This window comes from Phocoena phocoena, chromosome 2 (genome assembly GCF_963924675.1).
Source record: "Phocoena phocoena chromosome 2, mPhoPho1.1, whole genome shotgun sequence".
NCBI classification, from domain to species: domain Eukaryota; kingdom Metazoa; phylum Chordata; class Mammalia; order Artiodactyla; family Phocoenidae; genus Phocoena; species Phocoena phocoena.
The window spans coordinates 79,202,823-79,221,067 of record NC_089220.1 but is presented as its reverse complement, the minus strand read 5'-3'; positions in this window follow the sequence as shown (position 1 = coordinate 79,221,067).

Below are 18,245 nucleotides of genomic sequence, written 5' to 3'. Positions count from 1 at the left end.
CTTCTCTCTCCATCCCTCACAACCCTCAGCCCATTCAGCCCTTTGTCTATTTATTATTCACATGATTTCTACCCCATAGAATAGTCCCTGCCACCTGGAAAGGTTTCTCTTCTACTTTCTCTTAGTTGTGTCTATACTTAAACATGAAATGTTTCCTAACAACACAAACTCATCTCAGCTTCTCATCTCTCCTCGTCACTGACTCCCCAGCATTTACTGCTGTTAACAAATCTACACAAATTAGAAACTAATACAACTTAACTCTTAAAATCATCAAGTTGTATACATCAATTTTCTACAGCTTTTATATATCAACAATTAAGACTAAAGACATAGAGTTACAATGGGAGGAGAGAGTTTAAAAAATATTAAGAGCCTTCACAATTACTCACTTTCCATATTCATTCCTGTCTTTCATACTCACTGCTCTCAATGGATTTTTTCTTCTACTCTCTCATCCCCTATGCATTTATGTACCCACAAAAGTAAAACCTGAACATTAGTGGGAAAATTAGCAAAACCTGGATAAAGTGTGCTTTAGTTTCAAAAAAATAAGAAATCAATACAAATCAAATATTAAAAGTGTGTAAGCGCTTCAAGGGCAAAGAATATGTTTTTATGACTCATAATTCCATAATAGACACTAAGTATTTCCTACTGCTGTTTCTGCTAACAATAATTATTTTGGATATTCTTCGCCCTTCTTCTAGATCCACCTTCCACCCTTCTCAGTCTCCTTTACATCCTGACCTCTATGGACTGCACCAGTGTAGCTCCCAGTTATGCTCAGACAATGGGAGGCACAAGCAGTTGATCAGAGGTGGCAGAAGAGAGATTGGGGTATTTATTGCCCAGGCTCTCTCCCAGCTAGACTGCAGATTGGCAGAGACTGAATTTCTCCACCAAAGTTTTACAGCTCTTATTGATCATTCTACAGCTGCAGCTACCAATCCCCCTCCAGGTTCTGGGAAATACTTCATCTTCTTGCTCCTTCAAGCTTAATAGTAATGGCATCTTGTCCCTGCTAGTCCTAATATGCTTCACTATCTCTTGTTGGTTTCCCTTAATTTTGTCCATATCTATTGAAATGGTCCTATTGTAAACTCTCTGTTGTCACCCCATATAAGTGTCATCTATTTCTTGAAGGGTCCCGGAGAAATATGAGGAGGAGGAGGATATGTTTTATATCCCATCAAAAATTCATCAATTTGCTTCTATTTAGCAGCAACTCTCAAACATTTTAGTGAGAAGAATGGCATTTTCACATATTTTTTGATATCTGACTTAATAAAAGAGTCTAGATTCTCATATTTGCTTCTGCATTCAATCTGTCGTGATATGTTGTGTTGGTGTAGTACATGAAGAAAATCCAGCTTCACATAGACATGTAGATAGAAAAAGGAGTAATATAATTATCCTTTCAGATACTTATGGATGTTCTTATTTGATAATACATCAAAACTTGACAATTAATAGTTACTTAAAGGTTAGTGGCAATGTAGAATCTGAAATTTGTCAATAAGCTTTTCATTTCTCTTTCCATTAAAATCACTGATTGCATTTACGTGTCTTTTACTCATACATGAGTTTGTAACGTCATAAACTAGTCATTGGGAAAATATTATCTCACTAAATTATACAGATCTTTCAAATGTCACATTTTATTGTACAGTATCAAAAATAAAATTTAATTATATCACCACCAAAATTATGAAAAAGCTTTTTAAAAATATTGGAATGCTATTAAGCTCATTATGAAGAATACGAGTTTTCCAAAATCACACAACAGTTACACAAGTGCTTTTCCTCAAGATAACCATGATACTTAGGCATGCAGCAGAAGTGCTTTATCCATCTTTCCCATAGATTACAAAAAATATATACATTAAAAGAATGAGATTTAATAAAATTTATAATTGTTATTGTTTCAAAAAGGACATTCTTAAATGAAACCAGTGCTTATTTTACTGTGAGTGCCTGTCGGTGATGAATTCACGAACTGCCAGTACAGTTGGGTGCCACTGCCTTGATTCTTGCTAAGGAACCAGCAATTTTACCCAGCAATGTTTTTGTACCATCAAAGCAAATAACAAAAAACTGTTGGTCCAGGACAAACTGTGAGATCCAAAACAGCTATTCAATACTTTAAAGTACTGTGAATATTTCAGCAGTACTTGTTTGTTTGCCAAGTATTCACACACACAAACAAAGATCTTTGCTGATTTGTTGGTGCCGAGACCAGGAAAACATAAGCAAAACAGTAAGTCCAGCCGTGGCTGTAAAGTCACCCTTTTGTAAGGCAAAAAGCATCATCTGCACAAAGATATTAACTCAGCCTTCAGGTTTAGAGCTAAATCTTTAATTTAATGAGTCAACTGGCACTGCCATGATTTTTCTTTTTTACTGATTTTTTATCCAGCAGGAAGTCAGCACTGTAAACCGCAACAAGCTATTGTGTGTATTTCTCCAGTCAAGGCAATGTGATAACTTACCCTGTACGATGATTCATTTTTCATTTCTAGTTTGAAAAAATGTAATGAACAATTTTTGCCTTTTAAAGTGTTCAGCATGTCTACATTTAATATCTCAAAATAATGCTACAGCATAGCTGGCACCTTACTACTATTCAAAAAGATTCTGATGCATAAGATACACTAAGGTAAATGTCTAACATCTATAAAACCAAGGCTAAGATAACTTGCATCATATTTCCATTTCTTTTTTATGTTTTTCCCAATTTCATTGAAGTAAATTTTTCCTTCCATGAGATTTCATCCCTTTTGGCAACTTTAGACAAAGCACACAACTATACAGAGAAGGCAAGTCTTCTACTCTCCTTTTTTAAAGCAAATGATCCAACTTTAAATACAAAAATACATTAATTTTAAAATTTTAGAACAAATATTACTAAATACAGCTTAAATAAAACAAACATTTATATAATATTCAAAAATATTTTTCTTAATATTATTTCAAAACAAGACACAAGATGCACTTACTTCTTGTGTTTCTATGTAGTTGCAAGGGAAATTTCAGCATTTAAAAGTGACAATTTATTGAATAATAACGAGTTACAGAGATTATAGGAGGCATAATCAAAAATAATTAGTAAAAGCAAGAGAGAAATAATTGAGAACAAACAGAGTTAATTTCTAAAACCACACATGAATTTATACCCCTAAATCACTACCTTAGAAAATTCTATTAAACAAAAGAATTCACAAGCAAAAAAAAAAAAAATCTATTATCGTCAAATCAATAACAGTAGCACAAGTTATGTGGCATCTGGAAAGCTTTATACTCCTGAGAGAATGAGAGTGAAAAGGCAAAAACATCTTAGTGTTACTATGAAAATATCTTTGTCCTTGAAGACATCCTGCAAGGATCTGAAGGACTCCTAGGGGTCCCTTGAGCCACACTTTGAGAACCACAGATTATAAATTGTTATGGGTAGAATTATTTTATCATTTGCCTTTGAGTTATCCATTTTGAACAGCGAAGTGCTTGAATTCATTGGCTCAGCAAACTAAATCCTGGCACTACTAAAAACAAGGTTAGAAGTTAAAAATATAATAAATCTCATGTAAGGGGCAGGACTAGTTTAAAAACATACTGCCAAGTGTCTAATAATTTTGTAAGCTCATATGATAAATGAGCATGAATAAGATTATGACTTTTTAAGTCTAAGGACATCTTTTTTAACCTTCCAAAATATTTGCAAAAATTCCACATGATAGCAAATGTACTTTTAGTTTCCATTCATTGAAAAAGGAAAGGGGTGTTACGAAGACTACATGGGATAATAAATGCAAACTGTCTAGCACAGTGACAGGCACATAGTAAATGCCAATTAAGTCTATTCCTCCTCATGCCCAGAAAGTCTTTCTTCAACCTATTGAGTAACACAAATTTACCAAAATTTCCAGGTAAGAATTTAAACTCTGAATCAATGCCACAAAAGGTCTTAAGTGCAAAAATTGCAAGAAATATCTTATAATAACCTATAAAGGGATATAATCTGCAAAAAAAAATGAATCACTATGCTGTACACCTGAAACTAACACAATATTGTAAATCAACTATATTTCAATCAAATAAATAATTCATTAAAAATTTCAAGAAACATGTATTCATCATAGCAAGGATTTGCAAATTGTTTAGAAAGATTTAAGCTGATTCCAGATAAGGTGGACGTGACCTTGGGTTGGCATCAAACTTCAGGATTATATATATGTAACTGAATGATGAATTTTAAAAGTTTTATTTGCAAATTCCTTTGAGATCTTAAGACTTCAGTGTTTTCAGTATTATAGAACCTTTGTGTCTATTGGTAGTTATCTCTTCTATCAGTTAAAACTCCCAGGTATAGAGTACTTATTTCTATAGATCGATGTCATTTCTAATACATAAATGATATTAGAAAAGTAAGACATACTTTCAGCTATTTTTTCCAAAGGGCAATAACAAACCCTGAAATATGCTCTGAATTTATTATTTTTCAATTTGTATCTCTCAATGAACCCATCCTTACTGCCCTTAGGCAGACTTTTTAAAAAAAGAAATTCTTACAATTAAAACATGCCATGTAAGTAAGTGATCAGCAAGACAAACAAACAATAAAACAAATGTCAACCCATTCTCAAAACTAACATCACCTTTTAAAACAAATTTCCCTGTCTCAGCAACAAGTTCCCTGGAGCATATGCTCTAGTAAATTGATGGATCTTGGCCATGAAATTAAAATGCCCAGAATATGTTAAAACAATATTGGAAACTGGTTCCATAAAGGATTATCTTCTATTTCAAATGGTGTGTATCCTATACTCTAGAGTGTAAATCCATGGCAGGCAAGGCCTGTGGTCTAGTGGATGGCTTTAGGATCAGAAACCTGAGTTTATGATTTGGCCTGATTACTAATAGTTGGTTCTCAATAAAATTTATTAAATATATTAAATTATTGCAATATACTCATGAGTCCACTAAATAGTTGAACAGTGAGCAATTTTAACCAAAACAATGACATAGAGAAGAAAGAAAAAAATCTTACATTGTAATGTATATGATGCAAAGGGCTTTTAACTAAGGAGTCCCTTCCACAGAGCTTTAGCTTTGTGGAGGATATAGCAGTATATATAAATCCCTTCTCACTAGAGCAACACAGAGAGATGGTAAAGCATTTAACAGCAATGGTGGTAGGCATATGTACAGAAACTAGAGGATTTCAAGACCTCTTGAAGTTCCAGTATGTGCAAGAATGATGAAGAGCAGCTTAACAAGTGAGAATCAACAAGTGATCCAGAGGTAGAAGACCAAGAAGGAGCAGAACTCAGATCAGAAGCAAGAGGTAGTCACCTCTCTTTATAGCTCCTAGTTAAGATTTTCACATTATCTTCTTAGGGGATTGGTTTACTGTATGTAAATATTATACAATTCAGTGTAATAATAAAGTTTAACAAATAGAACTGTGATACAACTATTCTGAGGTCCAAAGTACATCAGTATTTCTTCATATAACATGTCCAGTTATTTCAGTTAAATCCTGTCTCTTTAGTGTGTACTTTATGTGACATTTCCCTTCCTTTGCTAACGTCATCCTCTCTAGGCAATGAGGTAATTCATAAACTCACATTATGTAAGTTTTTATGCAGTAGGACTCTGTTTTGTTCTTTGTTGTTGTTTTTTGAGTCTTGCTTTGTTTTATTGTCTTAAGCATTGCTTTCAAGCATTTTTTGATAGAGTAAACTCTATGGATTCTTAGATAGCTTACTGCTTCCTGTTTGCTTGATTTCTGACAATTTTGCACTTCTTTAACTTTTCATGAAAAGTCAAGGTAGGCAAAAAGATAATAAATCACAGAGGGCACTGTTTGGCTTGCTTATTGGCAGTTTGGTAAGCGTACTGAAAAATTAAGATCATTAATTAATCTAAGTTTTGTATTTTGTGTGTTTTCATTTAATATTGTATTTATTTTCTTTCCTCCTATAAGCAAAAGTTGGCTTGGTAAATAATTGCTTTTTTTCCTATCTGTATGCCCTTGATTAGCTGTGGATGTTTCTCTGCTTTTTTGATGTCTTCTGCAAATGTTTCAGCTCTTACAAGTAAAAGCTGAAATTGAAACAACCTAAGCAACTCTTTGGCCTTAACCTCTCTAGTGAAATTTCATGATCTCTTCTGACTTACTTCAGAACTAGATTACAGTCAATGGTGGCCTGCAACAGAATAGAGGGGTTTACAACAGCCTGGGAAATAAAGCTTGAAGCTGGTCTTCCAGTCTACTTTCTGTTGAGGAATTTGTCCTGCCTCCATACTACCATCTTTGCTCAATCAACCTTCATATCTAAAAAGTCTGTGCCCCTCAATTTGAACTTAAGAAATAAATTATGCTGATCTTTCAAAATCGGAGCTCTGTCTACCAGACATCAGTCTCTCCCTGCAAGAAGTGGAACAGGGTGTGGAAGTGAGGAGGGAGGCAGGCAAGTTGAGAAAGTGGTGAACTCTCTATGCCCTAGTGAATAGAGACAGGATGAGAGCACATTCCATGCTCTCAGTAGGGCAATGCCCTCATATTCAAATGTAAATGAATATAAAAATGTCCCTCCAGAGACAAATACAAACGCCCTGAGGATTATCTCCCTTCTATCAGTGCCGATACTTAGAAGTTGACAGTACCTTGCTAGCTAGGGCTATCTACCCTGCAGTCTTTATCCTTTCAGAAAATAGCTAGCCAAGAAATGTTAAGGCTCTGCTCTACAGAGCACGAAGGATATCACTTAAATATATAAAACCATTCTCTAAAAACATCACCATGTTTTGATTTCTAAACCTAAACAAAATGATATACATTTAAATATGGCATGGGTTTCTAATCTATGGGTTTCTACCCTTTGCAGATTGAACCATTACAGTTTTTTTTTTTTTTTCTGTGTAAACACAGATCTTGAAGTAACTCATAAAAATGAAGTATGTTCACTTTTCAAAGAGAGTTAGTCACTGGACTTTTAGAGAAAATGCCCCAATCTTCAGCTTCCTTCTATTCTTTTAAATATATCTTCAGTGGAAATAGTGGCTTCGTTTAATCTGGCTAAGAAACATACCCAGTTAACTGGAAAAGGAAAACGTTACAGCTGGGCCAGACTACATGGTGTTCATGGTAGGCATTATGCATTTTTGTGTGTTGTGTGTGTGTGTGTATTTCTTCATTTATACTTAATGAGCACCTGTGAAAAGACAACATGAGTAAGTCAATATTTATTCTTCCACATACTATTAAGAACATTTGGCAGGTATTTGTTAATGGGTAGGAGGAAAGGAGATGGAAGAGCATGCCCAAAGCTTTTTAGCATGGCCTGCCATTTCTGTAGATAAAGCATTGAACAGATAGCTGTGGCTTCACAAAATTCTAGTTTTAAAGTTGATTACTCTTAAAGGAGCTTGGATAAACCCTTACAAATTCTGGTTACTTTAAACCAAACTTTTATTCTTCATCATATAGAGTAAATCAAGTTCCCAGTATGCTTTTGTCATTAACAAAAACTCTGAGGGTGGTTTCACAGGGATTTTTATGCATTGTTCTATGTTCTTTGATTTACAAACTGCTGAGGGGAAATGGGGTTGTAAACCTAATCCAGGTTTATGATATAAAAGGGCAGCACATTTTAGAAACACCTTGTGGTCTTACAAATAGAGTTAACTTTAAGCAATTTATTTAGCTAAATAACTGACTCAACTATGTATTAAATTGTTGCCAGTTGGAAATAATGGAGCTTGGCAGTTTTACTGTCAAATATAGTGGATATAGGAAAATATGTGGAGACTAGAGACTTGCAAAAGACTGAGCTGCTGTAGCATTTAGTGATGGAAAAATCAAGTAATTCACCTTGACTCTCAAAGGGAAAAATTTGAAAAGCAAGCTTCCACTATTAAACAGTTAATTATAGTGTGTTTATGTGTACAGGGCTTGATTGTTAATTGCTAAAGCTAAGTTGTCCTATAAAGACAAGCTCTCTCCTAGATTCCTATGTGCTTAGAGATTGATCTGAGTGGTGAGCTGGTCTGTTTTGCAGGGTGTAAATTGATTGACATAAATTTGTAATCTGAATTTTAGAAAAGAGGTTTTATTGAATGTCTTGAGCGTAAGACAAACTATGTGGAAAACCCACAACATTAAGGGTAAAATTTAAAATATTACATGCTCAGTCTTACCACGACTTTTGAAGAAGCATTTCTTAGCCTCTTTATTCCTATCAGTGAGAAAAAGAAAAAAAGAAAAGGGGGAAAAGAGAAGAAATATAACAGATTCTGGATTATAAGATTTTATGGGTTCAGAGGATTTGTGATTAGTTATGGAAAATAAGATCCCTGGGAAAAGATCAAGGAACATGGAATTGTTTGGTGCCAGAGGAAGGAAGGTGGAGGATTAATATAAAAGATCTTCAAGCCTATGAAAGCCATATAGGAAACAGACAATCAGCTATTCTATTTGAATATGGACATGAAGCTTAATAGGCAAAAGTTGCAATAGAAAAAATTTGGCATGGAAATAATATGAATCTATAACTGTTCTTAAAGGTTTTTTTTTTTAGACACTAGGATTATAAGATGACGTAGTGGCATTCCATATAGAAAATAGACCCATATTTCAAATTCTGCATTACAAATTCTTATAAACTTTGGTTTTCAAGCCTTCAGATCTGATCAGCATAGGCTTCAGGAAAACTATTACTATGACTTGTAATTTGTTCAAATTATGTTAACTACAGCATGTAGTTAACTTGTAGGCTTATAAATATCCAGAAGAAAAAGAAATAATGATAAAAAGTAAACCCACTGTCAGGTGAGGTCATTCTGTCCTTTACATTTAATTAAAATTGGCTCAACATCCCTGCGCCATGTCCCTTGAAAGGTCCATGTCCTCCAAGATTTCTGAAAATTTCCCAAGGCTAAGAGCCCCATGGCTTCAAGGCTAAGAGCTCAAGGCTCTTTCCCAAGGCTAAAAGCCCCATGGCTTTCTTTGAACTTAGAATTCTGAGTCTCACTTGGGTCTCAAATTCCAATTTAAAAAGTCATAATAATAAACCCAGTGTTATAAGGCATTGTGTGTAAAACAGACTTTCACATCAAACCAAAATTTTCTTCTTATCTGAATCTCTGTGTAGGTATACTAGTATTCTCAGACTTAAGTGCTGTTAAGTGAGTGAGCCTCCACCATGTTGAGTAAGGATGGTCTACAGAAAAGTATAGCTAGTCTTTGTAATAAATCTGGGAAAAATATACCAAGTCAGTTCAAAACGCAAGTCACCAAAAGCAAGTTTCATCATTCCTTTCTACATTGCAGGCTGTCTGTAGCTTACAGAGAAGGGGACATCTGATAGAATTCAGGAGAGTAATTAACTGAAGGACAGCATGCAGTTTTGAAGTAAGTTGTGTCTGGTTCAAATCAGGAGTAGAGAACAGAGCTTTTTGTTCTTTCCTTCTGTGAACTTCAAGCTCTGTGGCGTAAAACTGTTCAAAAAGGGAGTGTGATGGATTAAGCTAAGAGATAAGTATGATCTTAAAGTGATATAATACCTCAAAAAATCATTTTTCCCATTAATAATGGAAGTAAACAAAGGCCTTTCCAACATTTCTTGTTTATAATAGTCCCTGTTTATGTTGTTTTATCATGCTTGGGGCTTTTCCCCATTATTCTTACAAGCTTTCTTTGAGTTAAAGTATGGCTCTATAAAAAGGAATGAAATCATCTGTTCAGTAACTTTCTATCCAGTAAACTCTTTTTTCCTCCAACTACAGCACTCATAATTTTACTAGTTACCATTCTTCTCATCTATTTTCACATTCTTTAGTTTGCATGTCAGTCCCAAATACCTCAACCCATCAGTTAAATTAGTTCTGTTTTTACAACAGCTCACAAAGGGTTTACAGCTGAAACTCTTCCTCTAATCTAGCTCTTCTCACTACATGTACTATTTCTTTATTGACCTTAGCTTGGGAGAGCTTTAAAAATAATACATATCAGCAAGAGTTGCATGCTTTCTAATCATATGTTTTCTCCTGCTAATCATTGTTACCTGATTAGAAACAGATGCAACCTATTTGAAACGTGAACTTAAGAGTGAACTGCTCATAATGGTTGCATATTTTTGAGATATTCTATGTCTATGCTGTGAAATGCCCTAGAATGTTTTCAATAGCAAGCATTTAGATGATATTTCATAGCTACAAGCCTTTTTCCTACCAAATTACCCATTCCAACCAATACAAACTGATAAACAAAACAAGCAACAACATTCAACCAACGCTGAAAGCCCAGACATTTATAAGTAATCAGCAAACAAGAATACTGTAACTGTGATAATACAATTTTAAAACAGACAAATCCCCTGCTTTCAAAGAGCTCATGGTATACTGGGAGAAATAAACACATAAACAACTATTTATTATCCAAAGCAAATGTGATAATCACTTTAAATAAACTACATACAAAGTGTTAAGTAAAAAGAGAGGAGAGAAAAGAATACTTCTGTCTAAGAAGTGATCCATATCAATAGCCCAATGCCAACCAAAGGGACTTGAACTGAGCCATGTACAAATTTTGTTTGTAGAACTCCAAATATAAATATATTCAATTATTTGTTTAATCAGACTGCCAACTGAACTGAAACTTTCTTAAAAGAAAAAAAAGAGTAGAGTGAATCTCTTCAAATTAGAACTGAATCTATGCGGGCGTCTTTACTAAGACTTTCTTTCTTTAGGGCAGTTTTAGGTTCATAGTAAAATTAAGGGGAAGGTACAGAGGTTTCTCATCTATCCCCTGCCCCCAAGCACGCATAGTCACCCTCACTATCAACATCCTCCACAAGAATGGTACGTTTGTTACAATTGATAAACAATGGATTGACACATCACAATCACCCAAAGTCCACAGTTTACATTACAGTTGATTGTTTTTACTTTTATAAAAATAACAAAATCAGGGCAATCAGCATGTTCTCAAAATCAAATCTGAGCTACACTGATATTTATTACATCTGGTTCATATCTGTGGTTATCAATAAAACACCCATTAGGTCACCAAAATTTGAAAAACAAATTTTAAGTCTCAGTAAACTGAGGCTTTTACAGCGACTATTTGACCATTTGGAGAGTTTTCGTTTAGAATAATTCTCATCAAAGGCAAAACACAGGGAGAAAGTTTCTAAGCTTAAATTCCCTGGTTCAGCATTTAAATTACATTCTTTCCTGTGGCCAAATGGTTTGTTCAGACAATTCAGGGTGTATACAGAAGTAGTTGGGAGGGGGATATTTTTGCTGAGGACCGGTTAGTAATAATAATAACCAAACACATCAAAATTTGCTGCTTCCTAATAAATAAATGCTTGTCAAGTGACTGCTGAGTTCATCCCAATGTACACTCTTTGTACACAGGGTCCTTTCAGTAACCATGAGCAGCAGAGAGGCAGGGATCTGACAACTGAAAGGCCCTTTTTCCATTGCTTTGATCCACCACCAATTCTATTTAGTCATCTCTGCTCTGAAAACCGAGTTTCTCCATAACTCTGAGGGCACACGATAGCTTGTTTTGGCACCAACTCTGTGGAGCTAAAACTCTGGGCTACAGAAGCAGAAAGATTTAAGAGCCTCTCACCTCACAAACCTGAGTTTCAGGTTGGGGCAGTGACAACCTGTCAGAATCTCGTTTGTGGCACCAAGCAAACCAAGCACATGGACAGCGGAAATGGCTAGAAAAATCCTTAGACCCTGGTTCTCTTGGTCATTAATTCCATGGATGATTTTGGTGTTTAAATACTGAGACAGGCCCTGGTGCCAGCCAAAAATACAACTAGTCAACTCACATTTCCTTTGGCCTTTTAGAAAATGCAGACGTGCCAAAATCCTAAAAAACAGCTGAGTTAAAAAAAAAAAAAAGGTTGGGGGGGAGTAAAGGAAAGGAAAAGGAAAGAAGTAGGGAGGAAAAGTGTTCCAAACAAACGAAATGTTGATCTGCCTTTTATTAATTTCATTTTTTATCTTCTTGTGTACAGACGTTTGACAGCTGTGACATTCATGGGCAATGCATTTGAAAAAGAAGACATAAATATTCAGAGACATATTAGAATGCTGTTCAATGTAAGCACCTGTCTACTTAGTGTTGACAGAAAATCATTTACTTTGCTTTATGCATGTTCCCTCCAGAGACCACAGAGGTCCTATTTTATTTAAAGAGCTGGTCCCAATATCAGTGCTTGCTCTTGAAACTGCAGTATATACAGCTAATTATATTTATTGAGGAAACAATTTTGTTTTATATTTTCAATAATACTTAAACAATTTTGTCAATCTTGACCTCAGAAACAATTTCCCCAAGGATTCAGTTAACAAAAGATTTCATACAAGGCCTGATACCAATGTCCTTACACTACACTATTTCCATTATCACCTAGGGAAGTTTTGCAAGTATAACATTCATGGAGGAGGAGAGTACAAGATGAAACTGCAAGATCTCTGTGGATATTATGAAAAAACATCACAGTCAATGAAATCCATGCTGGTATCTGTACATATGCATTTATTATTTATTATACTTTGATTTATATGCTCAAACAATATTAGTATTGCATAAAGTAATACATTATTAAAAGATACATGAATCATGACTTTTAAATCATATATATCAAATTTGGTAAATCTTTGCTCCTTCTCTGGTCAAATCACAAAAGTAATCTTGGAACTTAATTGAAACAGGTGGCCAAGCACAGAGAAAAGAGAGAAAGAAAGAATAAAGGAAGAGCAAACTTTGTCAGGATGCTAAGATTGCTGTGAGGACCTCACGAGGTGGTTTTGATATGTGTTCTTGAAGCCTTCCGACTTGTTCCCAAGTGATTAAAATAGGTATGCTTAAGTTAAACTAATTATTCACCCCAAATTTAATTTCCCTTCCTGTACTTGGTACAATGCCTATCTTGAAAGTGTATGGCTTGCAATGGGTTAACGTTGGACTACAGAGAAGCCTCCTTGAGCTGAATCTCTGGTCAGAATTACAAATGTACCATATTATCAGAGATATAATGAAACACAGACCGAAGTGAACAAAACCTAATTTTTTGGCTATGACATTTCTCTCCCTTTTAGTTTTACCTGACCTGAGTGTGTAATGATGTTAGCTCGGCCTGATGAGGTGGGGCCGGGGGGTGCGGGGGGTGTGGGCTGTTGTTGAGGGGCGCAGGAAAAGCCGAACAGGCGAAGACCTCAGAGCTCAAGACTTCCAAAACCTTACAATGCTGCCACCTACAGGCCAAAACTTTCCAGGCGGATTCCATCAATGTTGTTTTCCGACGCTTTACAATGAAAAACATGCCAAATCGTGGTAGGAGACCAGAGCCCCAAACTCAGAATCCCGCAAAGAGTTAAATCGCCAGGTGATATGAAAGCACAGGCCCTCTGGCTTAGCTAGTTCAGTGCCGTTACATAATTTAATTAGGATCATCACACGGCAAACGAGGCTGTCTAAAGGAATTATGAGCCACAAGTTCAGATCACATGTGAATCCTTTTGCTCAATTAAAGCTAAGCAATTTTTAAGGTTTTTTTCCTCTTTGCAGTATATGCAAAGAGCACTGAAGCGTGGCCTGCATATTTTTCACATTAAAATTATTATATAAAGCCTGTAGCATTTGAAATACTTATGGAAATCAAAATGTTACACTCTGATCTTGGGCATTTAAACTTCGTCATTTTTAAAGCTATTGTTGCCATGCTCTCCTTTGTTCTAAGAAAATTACTGTGGTTAGTTATAAAGGCAGAATGAATACTTACTGCGAGAAGAACAAAAGTATGTAATAGTGCTGAAATAATTCTTGAGCCTGTGTTACCACTAAACAAAGTTTTAATTCTGTTTTGAAGACCCAGCATTGTGACTAAAGGCATTATCCTACTTCTCCTTACCCTACTGTGCCTATCAATAAAAGTCACCATTTCCCTCTTCAGCAGACTATTCAGTCTGCTTACCTGTATGTCAAGAAAAACTCTGCTAAGAACTTGATGAGGGGAAAAAATTCCTGGAGGAGTCTGTATTTTACGATGTAAGCACATGTTAGGTTCCTTACCAAGCTTTTTCTAAAGTTTTAAACTTCCTTCAGGCTTCTAGCTTCCTTTCTCACTGATTGTATCAAGCAGACAGAAAAGATGGCAGTACTTCCTAGTTTTAATTATGCTTTAAACTTATATAATCAGACACAAAATTATAATTTTAGTAATTTAAAATTACAGCTTGGGATCATATTTGTTATTTGTGCTTATGAAAATGAATACTTTCAAGTCAAGCTACTTTAAATTCTCCAAACTAATGGGGATTTAAAGTTAATTTTTAAATGTTTATTTGGGAAATAAGTATTACTCTTAATAAAAGATCATTCTAATAAAAATGACAAAATGGGAAGATGCAAAGAAATGTCAGCGCTAGGCAGAAGGTTACATTTAGTTGAGAATCTCGGCAACTTGGAGTTGTTTTATTTTTTTATTTGTTTGCTTTGTTTTAAAAATCCTCAGTATTTCTAGATCTATTGCTTAAGACAGTTGAAATTAGAACAAACAATAGAACTTCCAGTGAGTACTGTGGGAAATTCTTCACTAACTCATAGATCAAAGAGAATAGGCAAAACTCATTTTTCAGTAGTACAGCCTACTTATTATTTGCAATAGGAAAAAAACATTTCTAGATTTGAAGGGCACATACAGTGTTTCCAAGTCACATATTGTTTATTAATATCTTAGACAAGAGGTACACAAAATACAAAAATGAGGCAATCCTTATTTTCACAAAATCTGAAAAGGTTAATTCTTTCTTCTTATGCAACCAGTCTTTAAACACTAGTTGGATTTGGTTATAATAAGAATATAAATACAATAAGACATTCCTAAGGGGAATACAATTTTTAAAAAATTTCCATATTTGCTACAATAAATGTTATGCCTAGAAATTTTATAGCTAACAGAAACACAGAAAATACTATACCCAGAGCTAGAAAACTGTTCCGGTACAAAGCAAGTCTGATATATTACCTCCCAAATATACAGCATATCCCTGGTAAAGTTGTAAATTATGGTTGCAAATGAGGCCACAAAAAAATTTTTGCTCAAGGCATGAATCATAAATTCAAACAATAATCATATCCTACGTGATGCACAACTACTTTGTTTACTTCTTAGACACTGTTTCCTAAACATGAAGATGAAAGTAGGTCAGGAAAATTTAGCATCTTTTTCTCATGAAGCATGATCTGATATTGGGTGCATTGTCTTATTTACGAATGCACAAACCTTTTAAATATTAAAAATGTGTGTTTTCACAATGCTGGGTCCTTAAGCATATTGATTCCTTACCTCATGATGACACAATATCATCAAAACTATAGATGATTACTGAGGAAAAGCAAGCACATCAAAAAGTAACCTGCTATGTGGAAGTCAGAGATATTTTTCATTTTGAAAATAAAAGGATATTAAGCTAATGTTCAGTGGTACTTTTAATCTACCTATTAGATATAGTTGTTTGCTATTGCTTGCATGTATCTGAGGAGTCAAAGGTTTTTCTTTTTACATTTTAGAATTTCTAAAAGCCTAAAACCACTAAACCCTTTTTGAGCATGAAGCTTAAGAGGGCTGTCCTTTAATTAAATCTGTTCAAATCATAGAAAGAATCATTAAGATAAACCACTTAAGCACCAGTTCTGAGGATTACCTTGAAAGAGCATACAATTGTAAAATATTGTTTGGAATGCAGATTTTGAATATTAACCTAACGATTTCTATTTATGGATAATAAGAATGAATAGTAGCATGCTTGTTCATCTCTAAGGGACCTAAATGTCACAAACTTCCTGTTTTTTCAGCATTGAATAGCAATAACAATCATCACATTAGTGTTTACAATATACTTAAAACTGTGCTATGTACTTTATGTGAATTATCCCACTTAATTTTCACAATAACTCTTTAAAGTAGGGGTGATGTTTATATCTGTTTTTGATTATGAAACTGAGGCTTAGAGAGAAAAAGTAAAACACCTTTTCCATGTCACCATGAGCTAGGCACTGGGTATTCAAAGATAGGGGGAAGGGCAGCCTATTTCCTGAAGAAACCATTACAATTTTGTACCAGTGTATAAACCAAGGGGAAACACATAAAATTTGATTTCTTTTAAGTCTATTCAATTGAAATAAGACAACTTACAGGTAATCATATGAACTAATAAACTGGCACAATGATCTATGTGATGCAATCATTCATAAAGTATTTATTAAATGCCTAGTGTGTACCGTTATCTACTAGGTGGTATGAATTCAGTGATGAGCAAAATGGAGGTATCCCTGTTTCTGCCCTCAAGGAGTTTTTGAAGTAGTGGAAAATCAAACAAAATATTTTTAGGAGAAACCTGAGTGTGTATGCACCAGGAACAGGTGTGTGGTGAGTCCAAGGGTCCAGAATGAAGGGTCTTTGTTTTCACATCCACCCACCAATCTTCTCTGTCTCATTCACATCACCTCCACCCAACTGTCCAAGATGAAAAGATAGCAGTTGTACTCAATTTCTCTTGGCCCTTATACCCCACATTCACTCAATCAACTAGCCCTGTTAGCTGGAACACATTATTATGAATCTATCCACTCCTCTTCTATTCCCCATCCCAGTCTAACTTATACTCATCTCTTGCCTGGACTACTGCTATAGCTCCCTAACTAGGCTGCCTGCTTCTACCTGGCTTCCTTCAATTCCATTCTCCTCACTGCAGCCAGAGTCATCTTTTAAAAATGTAAAACATTTCACATACCTAGCCTTCATAAAACCCTCCAGCTTTCCTCTGCTCTTCCCTCTGATATCCATATGATGTGTTCCATCTTGTCTCTCAGATTTCCACTTAAATACCACCTTCTAAATGAAGCCTTCTTGCATAGCTCAATCCAAGATGGGACCTGCTCATTCTAGCACACTATATTTATTCTTTTTAACTCTCTGTTTATGGTGTATCTTCATCTCCTGGAACATATGCTTTTTGAAGAAGAATTTTGTCTATCTTAGAAGGTGTGTCTCCATCAGTTAGAACAATACCTAGCAGAGAGCAGACACTCAAACTGAAAGGGTTGAAAAAGTATGCAGAGGTCAAATCATCCATGGATCTTTTGGCCACAGTAAAGAGTTAAGGTTTGTATTCCAAATTCAATGGGGAACTTTTGGGAAATTCTAAGCAGGGGGACAAAAATCACACCGGCTATTCTTTATGAAGAATAGACTGACGACAAGCATGAGTAGAAGCAAGAAAATGGATTAGGAAGCCAATTCAGAAATCCAAGAGAAAGATGGTTTTAGCTTGTACTAAGATGGCTGTATTAGAGATAGAGGAGAGATGGGTAAATTTGTGATATAATTTCATTTGCTGATGGAAGAAGGAAAGTAAGAGACTAAGAATTATTCATATACTTATATATTGTATGTCATATATATATGACATACCATATATATATATATTTGGCCTGAGATGGCAGGAAAGGAGGAGTTAAAGGAGGATGGACCTGGAGGTAAGACAATGAATTTGAATTGGATGCAGTTAATCACCCTGAGCCAGATTGTATTTTCTGGTGACACATTTGGATTTGCTTCAGGTCTGGTATTTCTCCTCAGAGGGGCAATTTAAGGAAAGGTCAATCTATTAATGGAAACAAATATTTCTTTAGCAGCCTTCCTGCCTTGATTGGATGGAAGCACCATAAGATGCAAATAACAGCCCATGAAGGACAATGAACATTTAGCTCTTTGTTTTTTTATACCGGTTTTCCAAAGAGGCCGAAAATAATTTTGTCAATTTCCAGCCCTAAATATAATATATGGAGGAACTCATGGATTAGTAAGCTTTCACTGCACTTAGTTGAAAGATGATGATGCTGTAGGTTTTTACTATTCCATTCCACCTCAAAATCCCTCCATGCAATCTGTAGCAACAGGGGGATGCAGGACAGAGAGAAGTAGAGATGGCCTGATGCCATTTGTAATGTGTTAGTCATTGTTAGTGAGGGAGGCCTGAGAATATGAATCATAGCAGTAGAGCTGAAGGAGAGAGCCTATGTAAGAGTCCAAGAGTAACAGTGATTGTGGTAGGAGCAGTGTTTAAAGGATAAATAAAATTGGATAAAGGAGTATAACAAGAGAATGGAAAGTACCTTGGGTGTCTGTTGATTCTAAAATGAAATGAAATGT